Consider the following 19907-nt stretch of genomic DNA (forward strand, 5'->3'; position numbering starts at 1 on the left):
GTAAGTAGAAAAATCTGGCTGGTGGAAAGGAGAACAGAATAGAAATTTAGAGAAAATCTGAGATAAACATGCAATATCTAAGAGAAAAAATTATTCTTCTATTTTTTAAGCTTTCTTGAGTAAGTCCATTCTTTTTCCTTCCAACTTAAATAGTCCAACAATATGGTATTACAACTGGCTTTCTATTGTAGTTACCGGAGACCAAACACAATGTCTGGATCACAGTAGGTGCTCAATAAATGCTTTTCAAATGAAAGGGCAAGAAATACAGATCTTGAGTAAACACAAAATTCTGAGACCCTGTGCTGAACAACCAGGTGATTTTCTCAGCATACCTATTGCTCTCAACTATACAGCAGAATATTTTTCAAAATACTTGATTGGGTACAAGGCCTTGAACCTTCTACCCTCAAGTTTCTGGATCTCATTGGCACTGCAAATCCTGGAAGAACAATAATAGCTGTATGCTTGTTTCACAATCCAAAGAGACTCTGATAATGTCTACCACCCCAGCCCAAGTAAGGTTGCCACATAAAATGAAAGATGCCAACTAAATTTGAATTTCAGATAAACAACAAATAATTTATTATGTATGTTCCAAATATTGCATTGTACATACATATACTAAAAATGAACTCATTGTTTATCTGAAATTCATATCCAACTGAACACCCTGTACTTTTATTTGCCAAATCTGGCAATCACCAAGAGTAGGTTTCCCCCCCACAAAAAAACAGTTCAATCCAAAAGATCCAGTTCTTAGAGTTGTCTTCTCATGACAGCTCATCCCATACAGAATCTCATGCTCTCCCCACACCCCATCCTACACACATGTATGCACACAAACACACACTCACACACATACATCAAGAGGAAGCCCTAATATTTTTTGATGCTTAAGAGGTAGAAGTTGCTAGATTCGAAGCATCATTAAATTCATTTAAAAAAAATACTGGTGGACATAGCAATACATTGACCTTTTTCTTCACTTTCAGTAGGGACAGGCTCAGTATCACCAACATTACTTTCTCTGCTCCCAAAGGATACTCAAGGTCACTTTGTTTGACTTTCCTTAACATGGGAAAGTGTTTCAGCAAATGCATCCCTGGTTTGCTACATTGAGCAATTCTTCAAATTATGAGCAAGAGCTATTGCTACCCATCCTTCTTCAGTAGGGCACTGTGACATCATAGAATCCCTCCAATAGGAAGATAACTACCCCTGTTACCCAATCATGTTTTCTTTGGGAAAAACAATCTAGAGAAAATGAGGTAGAGAATATGAACTGAAGGCTTCTTGTGGCAGTGTCTCCCCAGTAACCAATATCACCCCTTCCTGCCACATACAACTCATGTCTACGGGTGTTTAATAGTCACGTCTCTCCTCCAGCCACATTGAGAGGATACAGGTGAGACATAGTCTCTTCTCATCACATTCAAGGTCCCAACTGCCTCTGTGCCAAAATCATAACTTCAATTCTTCATCATTTCTCTATTATCAAACCTCCCTCCTTTGCCTCATTTAGTCCCTACAGTGACCACATGGCGTGGTGAGGAAAGTGGGGCTAGAGGGCACTCAGTCAAGGAACTTGCCCAACTTCACGATGAGATGCAGGTGGATGGAACCAGTAGGACTGATACTCCAAATCTGACCTTGCTCTTCCCAGCCCAGAGCTTCTCCCTATCCCCCTGCACCTGACTCAGGTGACTCAGGTAAGAATGTGTGACCTGTGTGATGGTAAGGTTTACTGGCAGACGCCATATCCTCTCTCTGTGTAGGGTTGGGGCAGGGACTGGCCCCACTTGACACCCAGGAATGCAGAGAAAAGTAAAAATACATTTCCTAAACAAGTGAGAAAAGCACATGATCAAAGGAGGGCTGGGGTTTGCAGATACGCAACCCCAAAATAGACGGATACGTCTGAGCCAAGGGCAAGAGGTGCTGCTTGTCAGTTATCCAGGGCACTCCAGATCGCTGCAGAGGGCACAAGTGCTCCTAAACCATTGCACTAGATGTTAAATGAAGCAATTAAAGATGAAGGGGACATTTTAATTACCAGGCTTGGCTGGCTCCAAAGGGGCCCAAGTTTCAAGCGAATGTGAAGACTCAATTATGCTGAACGGAGCAAGTCACCTGGCATCATGGGGCTGATTATCCAGAAGCCTGGGTAGAAGAAAAGGGATTCCAAAGAATAAAACAAAGGAGAAAAGAGAAGCCACGTGACAAAAAAAATTCATAAGACAGCAGGAAAATGCAAGAGATCCATAACATCCTGAAGTGTAGGATCAACCTGCCTCTCAAAGGAGAACAGGTAAATTAGTCCCATTAGCAATTTTAGAAATTCCCTCCTCTCTTTCCTCTAATGGATACACATTTTTAATTTTTTTTTCAGCTTCAAATAGCTCATGAACTTTTCACCTTGCCATCTTTCCCAAGCCAGAATTTCTGCCTGCTTCCATCACCAGCAACCCGAAGACAGATGTCACAGCAATTCTGGAGCTAGTCTGTCCTTTCTTGAAACTTCCAAACAAGGTTCACACTGAGTCACCCTGGGAGTAAGGAGAAAGAGTGACTGGTATTGGGGGTGCCGTGTATCATTTTTCATTGTTTGGGAGTATTTCTTTAATAATGATCATTGAAACTCCAATTTGTACAGAATTACAGTATTTTCTTTCTACATTCTCTCTTTCTAGCCTGTTTTAATATAAACTGGAAACAAAAAAGCAAACTTAGGGTAAATACTTTTTACATCAGTGAAAAATGTGTCCAGAGAAACCTCACAATTTCCCAAATCTAAGGCTACCACTATTTTAGACAGCATAAAATGTTACATGTCTATGAGCAGAACAATTTTCAAGCAGATACAGAGTCACCTAAGCTCATCCACTGGTCAAGCCATTTACCATTATCCACTAGCATTGCAGCATGTTGGATTCACATAAGCTAATTTGTTAGCTCCAGACTTGAAACCAGAACCTAAATATCTGGACTTCTAGTCCTAACACTTCCCTCCAGGTGATGCTACATGCTATCTTGGGGTTTTTGCTTAATTTCTAAAAATAAATGCATGGTCCAATTAACCCTGGGTGGATTTCTCATGGGGTTGCATTTTTGCAACTCCTAAGCTGACATATTTTGGCCTCACAGAACCTCTTCACCCAACCCTAAACGTGTCTAGAAATAAAGATAAGAGTTATCAGTTTACTCATCTTCCCATCTCCTTATTTCCACAGGGGTCAGCTAAGATCACTGTCAGATATCGGCTCTGCCTCTGGCACAGAGGAAGGACCACAACTCCCTCCGATGAGACTCACCTCACTGCCCCACTGGGAAAAGGCTCTTTTCAGGCTGGAAGTCAACAGCATCATGGGCAAGGAGTTGACAGCTGAACAGAAAAGGAGACAATAGTTGCTTCAGAAGAGCAGGCCAGTGCCTGAGAAAGAGGCCAGCCCACTGATGAGTGGAACCATCCCTATGCCACAGGCCAAGGGAAGGACGGGGTGCTTTCCACAAAGATGCATTGTGTTCAGTTCCCAAAGCCAAGACCTGTTTGCCCAAGCCTGGTGCCCCACAGTCACGGCCTGAGGAAGGTCTTCTGTAAGTCAGCAAGTCCATCCTTCTGCTTTCCTGAAGTTAAGTGTCATCTAAGCAAAAGTACCTCTGCATGTGATTGGGAGGGGGGGGCACTTGGCTCACCCCTAACACTCCCCAAGAAGAACCATGTCTCAGTTCTCACATTCACTCAGCCCATCCCACTTCATAAGGAAGGAACAAACGCACAAAGTTGGCACCACTGGCCTTCACAGCACCTTTCATACCTCTTTTCCACCTTCCCCACACTTTCTGCCTTCAAATCAATTTGTACAAAGTACTCCCTCCACACACCGCCTGAAACAGCTAGGAGAGCTTGGTTTCTGTTTAGACAGATGGGGAAACCGAGGCAGAAAGCATCACTGAGCAAGAGGCCCCGGGGACTGGCAAATTCTGGTTCCCATCCTACTCACAGCTTCCAATTTCACTTCTCCCACTAGACAGAATGAACGTTCCCTTTCCCTTTCTCCCTGTAATTAAATCAGACTGTCACCACTTCAGTAAAAACAACATTTGTTTAGGGAGGAGAGGGGGACGTGCTGTGTGGCGCTGCCTTCCCTTTGAGCCGTCCTGACAGAAACAGCACCAGGCCCCGGGTGCCTGCCGGCTCCCCTTTGGAGTACGTTCCATTCATCATTGCCTTTGGGGGCAGCTAAGCGGAGGGCTGGAAAGAGAAACAAAAAAATGACACAAGCTTCCAAAAACACAGTGGTGGGTTGGTTTTTTTTTTCCCCCTCTTTTCTTTTCCTTTTCATTTAGAAGTCCAAAATGTAAAGTTGCAGGGCTCAATCAGAGGGCTAATGCTTTCCATTTCAAAGATCCTTTAATCTGAGGAGACAATTTGCAAACATCTCTTCTCTGGGCGTCCCCTTTCCCATCCCATTAATAATACACTAATGCTGCCTACAACTGAGCCACAGTAGTTGGGTGGTGTGTGCAAATCCACTCATTCATCCTCCTCACTCTGTGTTCACACCTGCTACCCTCCTGCTCTGAAATGCACACTACAGGTCTACTCTGTTTTAGGAAAGCCCAATACATGAAGCACTTAGCAAAGAGGCAGATTGCCCCCATTTCGAAAGGTTTTGGGGAAAAAAGAGAGAAAGAGAGAGAGGGAGGGGGAGAGCTACTATAGGCAGTTTACACTGGAAGTTGAGAAGCCTGGGTTCACCTCATTCATCCATTAATGCATGAGTGTGTGTCTGTTCACCTCTAAACGAGCACGTACTATGTCCCAGACCCTCTGCTAAGGATCGAGGTTAAAGGGTGAATAAAACACAGATCTCCCTCAAGCATTCCCGGCCTGGCTCAGCCAGCGATCAGCTATGTCCTTGAGTTAGTTGCTTAAGCAATGTGGGTCTCAGATCTCCCTTTTGAAGAAGAAAAATAATAGCTGGCTTCCCTCTAGCTTGCAGAGCGAGAAGGTAGTAAACCTGTGCATTTAAGTGTTTCTTTACAGATCATTAACTACTATGGGGAATGGAGGGTCATAGGAATAATAGAATTTTTGAGCTAGAAGGAACCAAAGAAATCAACTATTCTAACCTTTTCATATAAGAAGGGAGTCTGAGAACTAAAATGTTAGGTGCCTCTGTCTGTTGAAAATTTATCCAAAATGAAAACAAAAACACCTTTGAAATAGTAATGGAAGATAGAGGGTTAGGTTAGGGAATTTATACCAATACTTTCTGGAGGGGGGAGCTCTCAGGAATAGCAAGCAGGAAAACTAGGCTCTAGTCTTGGATTTTTCACCAACCAGAGAAGTCCATGGTTGAATGATTTAATATCTCTTGAGTCCCGGTCTGTCACCTGTAAGAGGAGAATTACGAATGATAAAACATGGTAAAATAGAAGACCATGGGCTTTGGGGTCCTATAGATCTGGGTTTGAGCTCCGCCCCTGCCATATGTTAGCTGTGTGATCTTGGGTGCGCTACCTAAAAGTCACTGTCTGAGCCTTGGCTTCCACCTCCGTAAAGTGGGCATAACTCCACCTCCCTAATGGGGTTGTTGGGATTAAATATGGTGAAGCATATAAAGCACTTTGAACGTGGTGAGTACTTTTAATGAATGTTAATTCCCTCCTTTCCTAGATCACCTCTTCTAGCATTAAAATTCTATGACTATGGAATGTCTCCTAAAATGTGACATCATATAAGAATATAGGCTTTACTAGTCTCTCATCCTACAAGGTAAGGAGGAGCCAGACACTTTTCTCCTAATAAAAGACGGAATGGGAATCCGAAAGTGTGATGGCTCCCTCAAGGTCACAGCAGGTGAGCCACAGAAATGGGAGTTGAACCTGGCATCTCTACTTCTAGCTTGGAGGCATTTCTCAAAACAGCCATCTGTCACCACTAAAAAAGGGAGTCTCTTTACTTCCCATCAACCACCTTAGAATGAACTCAAGTGGTTCAAAGGAACAGTAAAAAGGAGAGAAAATTTTGTATTTGTGTTGATGGTGCCACTGGTATTTCATTTAATCTTCTCCATAACCCCATGAAGTAGGAAGTATCTCCATTTTACAGATGAGGATAAGGAGGAGAGAAGGGGCAAAGGAATTTCTCCAAGTGCCCAAGACTGGTGAGTGATGAAGCCAGAATTCATCCAGAGATAAAGCACGTGTTCTTACCTCATATCACACAGTCTTGGGGTCTTCATCACGATAGATGCATTCAGGGTAAATCTCAGCAGAGATCTTTGTATCATTCAATATCTAAAGCTGGGCAAGGAATCTTTTCTTCTACTCCCAAGTCTCATTCACAATCTTTGATACAAAGCCCCCAAAAAGTATTTCTCAGCCTGAAATTTACTTATACCTTTCCCCTCCACACTTGCCCGGAACCAAAGAGAGAAAGGTCAAAGGGATCTGGAGTTTCTGGGGACAACAGTCAACACCTCTGACCATCCCTGGGTAAATACACCTGATGATTTCAGAAGCATCAAAGACGGGACTTAGGAGACCCAGGACTCGGGGAACATGTGGCATGCTTTAAGGCTAAAGCCAGCAGCTGATGATAAATGAAAAAAGACTTTTCAAACAGAATGAATGTAAATGAGAAAAGAAGCCCCTGGTTAGGGAAGTTATTCTAGCAAGTGGCTATATAAATGTCTTTATATTGTTATTTCCAATATTAGTTTGTTGTTCCTCCATGAAAGCTGATTTATTTGAAATGTTATTACTAGAAACACCCTAATCTTTTGGTAATAATTCATATACTGGAAGATTACAGTTTTGGAAGGCAGCCCAGCGCTGTCTGGAATCCTATTTATGGATTAAAGGATTTGAACAGCATTGCAAGCAAGATCTCTAAAGAGTAGGATAATGTAAACCTGGTTCCATATAAAATGCTTTACCCCAGCTATAGTAACCCCATTAAAGTCAGATTGTTAGAGGACACTGGGTATGAGGACTTTCATTACACTAAACCAGGATATCACTGCCCCTGAAGAGCGGGATTTTCAAGCCCAATTGCCCCTTGTTTTGACAGACCATGCTTAACTTTGCATTTCCCCTTTCTCCTAGGACATGCCAACCTCACATGATAGGTCTGGATTTCTTGAAAGGCTATATCCAGGTCAAAGAAGGGGAAAAAAAGTAATTTGTCACAGCAAAGGCAGTTGTGAAGTTAATGCGGTTTATCCACAGACCTACGATAATATGCATCAAGTGCTTTTTGTTCTTGGAAATCTTCATGTTAAGATTGATCTCACTCTACCAAAAGAGCTTCTTTAGTAAGTAGTCTGGGTCTTGATGCTAGAAGAACCCAGAGAAGATTAACTAAATCTGACAAAAGCAGGCAAGAAGCATCATTGACCATCATGAGAGCAAAGTACTAAACAGACCCAGACCAAGACAAAGAAGGACTAGCATGCTCTTCTCCCTTTGAGGGCTTCAGTACTCTGACAAGTGGTGGGGAGGCCCCGGGAGTTGCACTCAGGGTCACCTGGCTCCACTCTTTATTGGCTGTGTTTCCATGAGCTGATCATTTAACCTCTTTGAACCTTAGCCTCTTCATTTTAAAAGAGATAACATCTACTTGCAAGGCTGTTATGAGAATTTTATGAGGTCATATATGACAAATGCTTCACACAGAGGGTGGTGAAGGAATGGCAGTGGTAGCCATAACTACATTAAACAATGGGCACGATTCAGAAAGATGGTCACCAGTCTCTAAATCAAAGACTGAATTTTGTACTTCACTTCGCTATCACAAGTTCCTACTACAAGGTGCCAAACCAGAAGTGCTATTAGAACTGGCTGGGGCTCAACAGGAGAGAGAATGAGAGGGAAGCCAGAGAGAGAAAGGATAGACCAATGTCACATTCCCCTTCAGCAACGACACTGCCTATTAACATGGACTCATCAAGCATCTCATGAACATCATCTGCCACATAAATAATGGATAATAATTCTAAATATACCACCATCTAAAACATGACCTAGGAAGTCTTTATTTTTTTTTTACTTCAACTTATTTCAGTCACCTCAACCAAATCCTATTTTATTTTATGACTTCTAGGCCTTGCTCAAGGATTCAGATCTATGTCCTGACTTTAGACACGGTACAGGAGGGGAAATTTCTCCTCAAGCCCATTGTGAAAAAGGAAAGCATTTGAGAGCAATTGGAGGCTCTAGAGAATCACAGAGCAATATTTATAGAACGGTAGACTTCAGACTATTTGTGTTAGAGTCACTGGGGGAAGGGGGTCCTTTTTTAAAGCGTGGGTTTCTGGGTTCTAACCTTAATTCTGCCATTAAGTCAGAATATCTGAGAAGGGCCTTAGAAACTTACACTTTGAACAAGTTCCCTGGAAGAGCTTTATGTACATAAAACTTTGAGAATGGAGATTCCCTAGAGATTCCTAGAGAAGAGCCAGTGAGTGTCAGTGTCCTTCAGAGCTTCTAGGGACCATGGTGACAAAGAACATTTGTATTGTGTTTTAGTATTTACAAAACACAAATGTGATCACATACTAAGAAGTGTGCATACAAACAAAATAAATATATCCCTAATGCAAATTATGGATATTGATAAACAATACAGTACACCTCATCGACCCCGCATCATTAAAGAAAGGGCTGTTCTACATAAATTAATCTGCTAGAAAAACTGGGACTTAACTCTTTGAATGGTCAGCATTTGAAACAATTAATAGTATCAGTATTTTTTTGGAATGAATTATACAGACCTTTGCCTTAATAAATCAAGGATACCAAAGGTAATTGAACATTGTATTGACTCAGCGTAACATTAGGAGCATCTGCTTTTGCACAAAGCCTAGAAGCAGTGATGTGTGGTTCACTGATAAATAGTGATGTGCTCTGGTCTCCACTTGGGTAAAACACGCTTTGGACCTGACATTTGACAGCCCCAACCTTGAAGCATTTTGCTTGCCATTTATGGTTTTTCCGACTTCTCTCTGAATTGGCTATCAAATGTCACTTCCTGTCAATAGGACACAAAGCACCCCCTCTTTCACCTTTCCTGATATTCCACTTCTATTCTATGGTAGGAGAATATTGAGAAAGTCTTATAATTGTAAATATAATGAGAGGAAATCAACTCTGAGTTTCCTGAATAGATGATCCTTGGAGTAATATTCATGAGATTGAATGTGAGTTATATGAACTATATTTTCTCTGCTCAGAGGCCTCTCTCTACTTATTTCTGGTCCAGTCATGCAGCAATGTTCAGGAAGTTGAGAGTGGTCTGTATCCAACCTCTTACTAAGTGAAGTCAACAGTTGCATATCTCTGAGGTTCTCAGGCCTGAGTGTCTGTTCACCAGGATGATCATGTCCAAGGAATTGGGTCACACGTATATTTAAAACCAATGCATGGAAGGAAGGGAAATGGATAAATAGGATCACTCAGAAAAAGAAGATTTAATATTTTCTGGTAAATTAGTAAGAATTCTTTCTGCTACTGTCAGATAAACAACATAGATTAATTTCGGAACAAGGTGGGAAGGATCTATTAACTCACAAAATCAGCAGGTTTCTCTCTTACTCGTCTCTAGTTCTATGTGTGTTGACAATGCTGTTCCAAGGCAGATGGAGTTCTTCTGTACAGCAAGAAGCATACTCTGCATTCAAGTCTTCTTATCTTAGAACCTGAAGGAAAGAGATGCCTCTTACTTTCCCACTTTAATAAAGCAGACACGTTCTCTGATTAAACCAAATTGGGTCATATTTCATCTTTTATGCCAACTGCTTGTGAAATGACAAATGGTCAGCCCCAGATCATGTGCCCATTTTTGTGTTCAGGGGTACCTGATGCTGATGGGCAACCCATCGTAGGCATAAGGTTATCATGGGGCAGGAACAGCTCCCCAAAGAAAGTAGGAATTGATCTTAGCAGAAGAAAAAAGGAAAGATGCTACAGAAATCAAGCAAGAGATGTCTGCTGTGGTGAAGCAATAGGCTCGTGGCTCTCCTAATGAGAATGCCGTGGAAAAGCAGATGAGGAAAAATCATGGCCCTCCACCCACAGGGGTTAGATCAGGGACAGCCAGAGCTGCAGAAGTGTCAGTGTCCATAATGCTGAACCACCTCTCCCTATGGAATCCCCAGAAGGAGAATTCTAGTGAAGAGGAAATTGTCACTTCAGTAACTCCATCAGCTGGGGAAACCAGGTTATGCTGTGGTGACCAATAACCTGCTAATCTCAGCAGCTTTACATATGAAGCTTTATTTCTCAATACTAGTACATGTCCGGTACGTTTGCCAGGGGGGCACTTCTCATCATTGTCCCCACTCTGAGACAAAGCAGTGACCATCTGAGAATGGTGAACCACATCTTAGCTCTAGGAGCTTCTGTCTGAAGCAACTTTTTCACTTCTGCTTAGCCAAGTAAGTGCAATCCTACCATGAGTCTGGGAAATATTAATGGATAACATTAATGACCACCAAGGACTGTGGATTCCCCGGCCTTAGAAGGACGAAGAACAGAAAGGGAAAAGAACGATTCCCTACCAAACCCCACCTAGTGGATGTAGCACTTTGGGTTCACCCCTACTCCTCTAACTGCCATGCTCACCATTGCTCCCTACCATGGGAAACAAACAAAGGATTCTGATGCTGTGATGGTAGGGAAAGGAGGAGCAGAATGTACCAAATTTTTGTTGGAATATTTAGAGAATGCAAGAGAGAATGGGGATATCCAGGCCATGGCATGAGATATAGATGATATAAGTATATATAATCATATATATCATATATATATGTACATATATGCCAAGAGTGTACCAAATATGTGTGTGTGTGTGTGTGTGTGTGTGTGTATCTTATCTTAGTGATAAGAGTAGAAAAATCAGAGAGGGGGCTAGAGAAGGGCTCTAAATCTCTAAACAGGCTTACCTGGGAGAGACTGCAGGGGTGATATCTATCCACTAAATGACCCCCTGCTAAATTTAGTGAAGTACCATATGTAGCACTAAGGGAAAAACATTCCAAACAAAGAGAGAAATGAAAGAAGGAAGAAAGGAAGAGAAAAGAAAGGAAAAGAATATAAAAGAAAAGAAAAAAGAAACAGAATGGGAAGTAGGAAGGAAGAAAGAGGGAGAGAGGAAGGAGGAACAGAGAAAAGGAGGGAGGGAAGGAAGGAAGCAGCTTACTTGTGACCAGTTACCTATATTAGTATGTGAGACAGTTATCATCTAGCATTTGCTAAGAACCTACTCTATTGATCAAATACCAGAGTTAAAAAGATGACTAAGTCATAGTCCTTGACTCAAAAATTGAATTTCTTGTAGGCAGACAGGCAAGCAAAGAAAACACATAAAAAACAGGGAGATACTGCTATGTCAGAAGCAAGCCCAAAGGCTATAGACACCCCAAGAACAAACACTTGATCTTAAACTTGATCCATGGCAATCAACTATGAATGGCATCCGAATGAAGGAAATCTCAGAATTAACCCTAAAAGTCAAGTAGAAGTTAGCCAAATAAGGGAAAGCAGGTTCAGAGAGACTATTACAGGGAAGAAGGAGCACATTGAAAAGATTCCCAGGTGAGGAATGAGTGCTACAAGTAGGTCAGCATGGGATTAGGATGAGGAGGACAGTAAGAGGTAAGACTGGAAAGAACAGTCCATAATGGGCTTTTTGTGGCTTGCAAAGGACTTTGTATTTTATCCTGAAGTGAAGAGAATTTTAAGCAAGGAACCAACATGGTCAGATTCACATTTTAAAAGAGTCACTGTGGGATCCCTGGGTGGCGCAGTGGTTTGGCGCCTGCCTTTGGCCCAGGGCGCGATCCTGGAGACCCGGGATCGAATCCCACGTCGGGCTCCCGGTGCATGGAGCCTGCTTCTCCCTCTGCCTGTGTCTCTGCCTCTCTCTCTCTCTCTCTCTCTCTCTGTGTGACTATCATAAATAAATAAAATTTAAAAAAATAAATAAATAAAAGAGTCACTGTGTCTAAATTATAAAGAATGAACTGAATAGGTGCACGACTGGGCGCAGGGTGTGTGTGTGGTGGGGGGGACAGCCAGAGGACTCTCACATTAATCCAAGCAAAAAATATTGAAAGCATAAACTATGGGTATAGAGGGAAGGTGGGCATCAATAAATCCCAGCCCCAATCAGTTAGCTAGGGAAAGTAGGTCCTTGAGAAGGGAGGAAGATGGGGCCTGGAGCTCTTTGAACCAGAGTAGAAGCACCATCTTCACTATATTTTTCCTTTGCCCATGACACTGAGAGAGTAAAGTTGGTGAGCAATCATGTCCGCTGCATCTAGTCAACCTCATTCCCCCTAGAAGCCAGTTGTGTGGTGTTAAAGGGATCAGTCAGGATCACCCAGGGGCAATGGGGATGCATCACTTGTGTAGTTAAAAAAAAAAAAAAGAAGAAGAAGAAGAAGAAGAATCAGTGGGCTGTACCCATGGCAGACTCTGATCCTGAGAGGCTGGGTTTTCAGAAGGATCTTTCTCTCCATCCCCACAGAGCTTACAAATTATTTCATAGAACATGACCATGGGTCTATGTGTTCATAGAAAATGATGTGCAGGGACACCTGGGTGGCTCAGTGGTTGAGTGGCTGCCTTCGGCCTGGGGCATAGTCCTGGGGTCCAGGATCGAATCACATATAGGGCTCTCCACAGGGAGCCTGCTCCTCCCTTTGCCTATGTCTCTGCCTCTCATGAATAAGTAAATAAAATCTTAAAAGAAAAAAAAAAAAGAAAATGATGTGCAAATAGAGTTATGGCACCATTTCACAAACCCTAGCCTACAAATAATGGTATTTGTCGTCTTAAGTACTGTACTAAAATGATGACAGTGCTCAACACTGCATTCTCTCTAAGTCATCCTGAACTCAGCCCATTAATGATCCAAAGCAGCATCCAGGAGGAGTTCGCACCGCAGGGCCCTGGCCACTCTAAGAGCCGCCCAAGTGCCACTAGGAGCAAGATGGCCTCATCCCTTCTCCTTCTGCCTGGGATGCAAAGGGGCCTCAGCTGGTCTGAGGTAACAAATCTACCCAAACCAACTGAACTTATCCTAATAAGCTGGAGGAAAAAGGAAAACAGTTGTGCTACTGGAAAGTGGGAGAACCTGGGACATTCAAAGAAAGTAAGTCCATTCATCTGGACATACAGCCCTTGTTTTCTTTTTTTTTTTTTAAAGATTTTATTTATTTATTCATAGAGACAGAGAGAGAGAGAGAGAGAGAGGGGCAGAGACACAGGCAGAGGGAGAAGCAGGCTCCATGCAGGGAGCCTGACGCGGGACTCGATCCCAGGTCTCCAGGATCACACCTCGGGTTGAAGGCAGCGCTAAACCGCTGGGCCACCGGGGTTGCCCCAGCCCTTGTTTTCAACTCACTGTCTTTATTTTGTCTTTTCTTTTTTTTTTTTTTTTTTTTTTTTTTTTTTTTGCACAAAACAATACTAAAGGGTGAGATATAAGGCAAGCGGTCAGTTCTAGTAAAATGTAAAGTCTGAGCATCCCTTTTTTTTTTTTTTTTTTTTACTCTCCCAGTCTACACTTGTATTTCAGGAAGAGGTCTACTCCACTTTAGGAAGAGTTCAGCAAGCCTTATCAAGTGATCAAGTGCCCGGTGACTGGCCACTGCGAGCTCGGGGGGCCCCATGCAGAGTGCAGGACTCTGAGAGCAGATCAATATGAGCTTCCAACAGCACCCAAGTTCTTGCCAGTCAGCCAAGCGGCCCTGTAACACCCACCCCAGCCCTGCCCTGCTCTATCCCTCCCCAATGTCCCTTTGAAATCCTCTATAATCAGGGAGGACTTCCTTGCCACACTATTTTCTTCCCTTTTGAGGAAGGTGGGCAAGCATGTGGCAAAAAATGGGAAGCCATCTGAGTCATCTGAGCCATTCTCCCACTCAGAACAAGCCTTGCAGCTCATCATCTGTTTTAGGGGAAACAGCTAAAAGTACATGGAGTCTTGTTTTGTGTGCATATGAAACATCCCGCTCTGCATGTTCCCAAAGTCGCGCTGTTACGTTGGGCCTATGCTTGGCTTGTTGAAGGAAAGGGGAGCCTCGGGATGTGGAGCAAGGGCAAGGACCAGCCCGCCAGACACTTGGAGCTGGTCTCATGGGCCAGAGAATTTGAGTCCATTCCCTGGAGGGATTTGAAGCACTTCCTTAGAGTCCCCTGTGCTTTCGGCCCTAGTCCAAAGTATCTCCCCAGTAAGTACTCAGTGATGTCTGAATTTCTGCCCTAATGGTAGCATTATTTGAATAATAATACTGCTTTCCAAAAATCTGTTATTAAAACATGAACCAGCCTGATAAGGATTTTGGCTTCAGGCTGTAACCAGCCATCAACCTCTCGGGTTTTTACCTAGCAAAGCTGAGACATACTGGACAGGACATAAAAGATAGGGTTATTTTGGTACAGGGTGCCTAGGTGAGGAAAGACAGGGTAGGTTAGGTCTTAGGTTACAATGCGAAGGGAGCACTAATAGAAAAGGTAGGTAGACAAATAAAGGTAAACAACAACCACTTCTCTGTCCCTCTCTCTTAGCCATTTGTTCAGGGCCAGTTTTGACCTTGGGCTCAGTCACCACTGGATTTTAGGTGCTGGAGAAATTTTGAGAGAAAAGCAGGGCAAACGTTCATTCCCAAGTCCTATTGAATCATATTTCTTTCTATCCAAGGAGAATGTAAAGTGATGTTTTTATATCAATGTATCAATGTAGAAACATCTCTGTTTTTTTACAAGGACCATAATAGCATTTGTCAGAATTTCAGTAAACATTAGTTTGCGGGCACTTTAATTTTATCTTCTCTGCCTGCACATCCACCTACCCCCAACTGGGGAAAAAAAAAAAAGCCTTTCTGTCCAGTCATTAATGATGTATACACAGTCACTTAAGAGAACTAGAGGAATCATTCTTCAAGGAAGCATTTTTTTTTTATTCTTTGTAAAACAAATGATTGCCTCCAAGTGTATGCCATTTAAAGCATTTTCTACAAGGGGCTTCTTACAAGAGTAAGAAGTACCCTTCTTACAGAAATAAGATCTCCGGAGAATGTCACATTTTTTTACTGAAGTTAAGGGAGTGTGTTTAATTGGGGGTGGGGAAGAAGAGATTCTTGGAAAGGAAGACTGCTGAACTTTGGAACACATTACCAAGAACAATTTTTGGGAGCTCCTTTTGCAGAGAAAACCTACTGAAATAGGATGGTCAAGGTTGTAGCCCTGCCTAAAGAGAGGGGGCACTGCCACATGTGACCCCAGGAGCTCTCTTCTGAGGCTCAAGTGTCATAATCCTAAATCCTGCTCTTTCCCCTTTGGATCCTTTGACAAAGCAAGAAAGCAGAACATCTTGTCCATCCTGTCCTCCCGGCATGCTGAGAAACCTAATGAGATAAAAGCTCAGGTTTGCATAAGAAGTAAATCAGAGGAGTCCTGTCTCCACAAATTCTGAACAGAGCCCATCTTGATAAATAAAGTGTGACATTCATAACAAACAAACCAAAAAGCAGATAAAGGATGAGGGCCCTCAGCATTAATGCTGGAAAACCTTTGGCGATAAATAAGTAATATTATAATAAAAGATATTATAATGCGTTGTCATTTGTGGGGAGAAATGTAATATAGTCTGAGGAGGAAGATAGATGGCTCAAGTTGTTTCTCTGACAGTGGAAGTAATAGCTATTGAATGTTATGTTTAGCATATCATAAAATCAGTGTTAGCAGGCAAGACAGCCCTCAAGCCTTCCTGAAGTCCACATTCAGGCTTTTGACACCAGCAAGAAAAAGGCCTGGAATGCAGCTCACCTGGGATGGATGGCCTCAATTCGAACCAAATCAGAAGAGACAGAGCTTCCCCTTGGCCCTCAGACTGAAGTGGAAATGAACTTTGGGGTGACTGGGGAATGTCTTTCTTCAGCCCCCTTTTTTATTTGCCATCCGCAAGGGGCTCCTGCCAGTTGTAGGAGCTAAGCAGTAAGACTTGAATTCGGGGGGCATTGGAAACATTTTTGAGGATGATGGTGGCCAGTTCTCTTTTTATAATGAGTAGCCAAAGACAAAATCAGGTTTCCTTTAGAGAGGCTGAAAGCCCTCCATCTTCTCACTCTACCAAAAAATCATCATCATCACCTACATATGGCTCTACCACACTGAAACACCCCCAATACTTATTGTGTAAGTTATATCCCATTCACCCAAAGGAGAAGAGCGAGCCATGATGATCTGTGAGACAAAGGACCCTGACCTCCCCATATCCACTTACTGAAGCTGTGCAGCCTTGTTTGTTGTGGGAACAGGAAAGCAAGTAGGCAGAAATAATTCAACCAAGTGCTCACACAGTAGAGGGTCTTCACTTGTGCCAAATGCATGCAAAAAGAACACTATTTTATTTATTTTCTTTTTAGTGTATTATTTGCCAAGAGAGCCCACTGATAAAATACCCTTGGAAAAATGTCATTTTCAAAGATACAAAAAAAAATTAATAATGAACTAAAAACTAAGGGAAGTTTACCCACATCCAAATGGATTTTTTTTTCCCTTCTGAAGCAGACTACGAGAAGGATCTGAGAAAGGATTAGGATAGGCCTCAGCTTCTGATTCCTAGGAACTGGAAACCAAGCACTGCTACCTCTGAAATCCACAGCCTGGAAGAATGGGACATGGGACTCTCATGCAATGGGGCTTAGAAGAATGAAAGAGGATGACTGGAGAGAAAGCTATTATTTCCTGAAAGGATTCAACTTGCCACAAAGTTTACTCACTTTCTGTCTTATCCTTAAGTTGGAAATGCCACCAGAAACCTCTGGCTTTCTCTCTCTACCATCATCATCAATAGCAGAGAAGGATGGAAGTCCTTCACTCCCAGAGGATACTAGGAACCACCACTTGTCCCTGTTGTATATAGATAAAGAAAAAATGTCTTCCAAGAAGAGCTCTGTGTACAGCAGCTGAGCAGGAGATAAGGACAGTGAGTGGTGCTTGGGGAAGGATCTACCTACCAGGGATGGCAGGTTGACCAGTTCTTTCCTCCCTTGGGTCCTGGTCTATTAACCTTGTATAGAATAGAGACAGACGTTGAGAATCTTCTGTGCAGAAGTTTCTGTGCCAAGTGTTCTGTGGACTACAAAGGCAACCCATTTCCTGCTCCCAAGGAAGTGAAAAGTTACACACTCTTAAAAATAGGAACATGAGCATGATGTACAGCCCTTGTTTCCTCACAAGATCATAGAACTTAGCTCGGATGGCCATGGCAAACTTCCATTCAAGGCAGTGAGCATACACAGGAAAGGCAGCTTGGAATAGTGGTTAAGAACATGAGCTTTGAAATCTCAGGTCCTCAACTCTGCATCCTACTTTGACTACATGCTAGTTCTGTGATCCTCAGCAAGTTCTCATAAACTCTCTCTGAGCACTGGATTTCAATATATAAAAAATAGACAATCATTGTTGCTACTTCATGGAGCAACTTAATGAGTTAAGGGATATAAAGCATTTAGCACAGCATATAGTAAATGCTCAACAAATGTAGGCTGAAAGGAAGTTGAAGATGTATCAGACACTGGGCTTGAAGCTGGCTACCCAGATGGTTAATGTGTTGCTCTCCAGGAGGTTAGAGTCTAATAACTTAGAGTCAAATAACTGTAGCAAGATAGCAAAAACACATACTGAGCAGCCTGTTTTTGTTAAAATGTTAGAAATGAAATAACTGCCTTCTTTCAGATTGCTATTTTTACGGGGATTTTTTTTTTTTTTGAGGCTGGGAGATTTCATCTTTCAAGTGTGCACAAATGAGGTAATTTTGTTTAAAAATTACCCCATATAGAGTAGCACCTACAATTCTAAACCATCCCATCCCAGTTGTACCTAAGGCTAAGTGTGTGACCCGTGGAGGTTAATGATTTTGATTGATAAGAATATTTATTAAGTACCTATGATTCAGGCACTATGGCATGTGCTGGAGATACAGCACTTAAGGCATAAATTGCTAGTGTTCACCAATGTCCATTTTCTCCTTTGTTTCCTAGGCATTCAGGGGGACTACATTTCCCAGCCTCCCTTGCAACTAGTGAGGTCTTGTAACTTGAGTTCTGGCCAATAGAATGTGAGCAGAAGTGAGAGGCTCCACTTTCAGGTCTGACTCTTAGAAATGTCCCACAAATGATGACTTTCTCACTCCACAGCCACCAGCTAAATTGGAAGCTCTTCAGGGACCCAGGAGGAAGATGTAGCCCCAGATGGAAACAGGCCCTTGAGCCCTGGACCCATGTTAGACTGTGATATTAATAAAAAATAGATTTTTGTGCTAAGTCACTGAGACTTGGAGGTTTATTTGTTATAATAATTAGGATTCTCATATTTAATACAACATTGAACAAGATTAACTTGTCCCTGGCCTTTGGAGCTGACAGATTTTTAGAAATGAAAATTAAATAAACACTATAATGTAGGATAATGAATGTTATGGCAGTGAAAAGATGGAGAAATGGGAGCAGAGAGTGGGATGACCTATAGCTAATCCAGGAGCTAGGGAAATCCTGTCAGAAAAAGTGCTATTCATGGTGAGACTTGAAAGATGCCATATTCATCAGCTACGGCTACCATGATAAAGTACTACTCACTGGGTAGTTTAACCAGAGATTTATTCTTCACCGTCTGAAACTGGAAGTCCCAGATCAAGGTATCAGTAGGGTTGGTTTAATTCTGAGGCCTCTCTCCTGGACTTGCAGATGGCTGTCTCCTTGCTGTATCCTCATATGGTCTTTCTTGCATGTGTACGTATGTTTATGACTTGATCTACTCTTCTTATAAGGACATCAGTCATATTGGATTAGGGCCCATCTGTATGACCTCATTTTACCAGAATTATCTTGTAAAGACCCTAACTCCAAATACAGCTACATTCTGAGGTTCTGGGTGTTAGGGCTTCAACATATGAATTTGGTCAAGGGGACACCATGCAGCCCATAACAGATGGGTAAGAGTTGGCCAGTTGAAGGATTAGGGTGAGTTCAGGTACTGTATCTGGTCCAATGATGACAGGTTAGTCAAAAAATGAGAAAGTAGCTCAAATTTCTAAGGGATACAGTACTAAAGCTATTCAGGGGAGGATTCAGATCACAGCCTAACAGTAGTGCTTTGAGTGCAGATTTGGAACTTAAGGTATTAAAAATAAAATTATGGAGTGTAGGAAGCAGCAGCATACCTTGGCTCTCTAGAGATGGAAGAAGACTGACTGCAGCTGTCGTTAGTGGTCCTGGAGCCTGCATGGGGCTCCTGTGCTTTCTAACAAATCCCAGGAGAGTCTTTAAGAGTAAAGTTTGGCCCCAGAAGTCAGATCACAAGAAACCTGGTCATGTGCAGAGACTAAAGATCAATGGGTGAGAGATCAATCTGAATAAATGATCTATTAATACATACAACAGTTTCCCAGCAATTAATCTCCAAGAGGATGACAGCCCGCCAGTTACAGTGAACTGCTGATGGTGATTGACATAATGGGATCGTCTGCAGCTGCCAGGCTGCTGAGTTAGTGATATTCACATTTATTTTCCTGCTTGGATGGAGTGGTTTCTGGGACAGCTCTGGAGTTTGGGGCTAAAAGCATATTGCTCAGGAGACCAAAATTGCGTCTTCCAAAGAATGTGTACATGAGCATATCCAGGACCAATGCCTGGTCTACTAGAAGAGAGAGGAGATTTTTTTTCTCTCCCAAGTGATTAGCTAGACCTTCATATTATGGAATTGGGTAGAGGGATCTGGGGACACCTGCTCAGAAACCAGGAAAATTACTACATGTTTGAGGGCTACCATTGTGAAAGGGAAGATTTGCACATCCATGAGAAATATGTGCTTCTGGGTATTATTTTTTC

At 42.4% G+C, this 19907-nt stretch overlaps 2 long non-coding RNA genes across 11 annotated transcripts in view; one reads left to right on the forward strand and one right to left on the reverse strand.

The window, feature by feature from the left end:
* Positions 1 to 1212: 1212 nt before the first annotated feature.
* Positions 1213 to 9775, forward strand: LOC140635915 (uncharacterized). Of its 10 annotated transcripts, none has more exons than XR_012033251.1 (8): positions 1213 to 1408; positions 1526 to 1712; positions 2393 to 2532; positions 3234 to 3597; positions 4113 to 4302; positions 5684 to 6270; positions 7117 to 7325; positions 9614 to 9775. It is a non-coding gene; the product is annotated as an uncharacterized lncRNA (long non-coding RNA). The 10 variants fall into 10 exon arrangements; XR_012033252.1 differs by having other exon boundaries at positions 1218 to 1408; positions 5684 to 5782; XR_012033255.1 differs by lacking the exon at positions 4113 to 4302 and having other exon boundaries at positions 1218 to 1408; positions 5684 to 5782; positions 6119 to 6270.
* The window catches only part of LOC140635916 (uncharacterized), a 55853-nt gene continuing 45466 nt past the window's right edge, over positions 9521 to 19907 (reverse strand). Inside the window, exon 5 of the long non-coding RNA XR_012033258.1 lies at positions 9521 to 9707. This is a non-coding gene — a long non-coding RNA (uncharacterized lncRNA). The remainder of the gene's footprint in view (positions 9708 to 19907) is intronic.

Source organism: Canis lupus, chromosome 6 (genome assembly GCF_048164855.1).
Source record: "Canis lupus baileyi chromosome 6, mCanLup2.hap1, whole genome shotgun sequence".
NCBI lineage: Eukaryota > Metazoa > Chordata > Mammalia > Carnivora > Canidae > Canis > Canis lupus.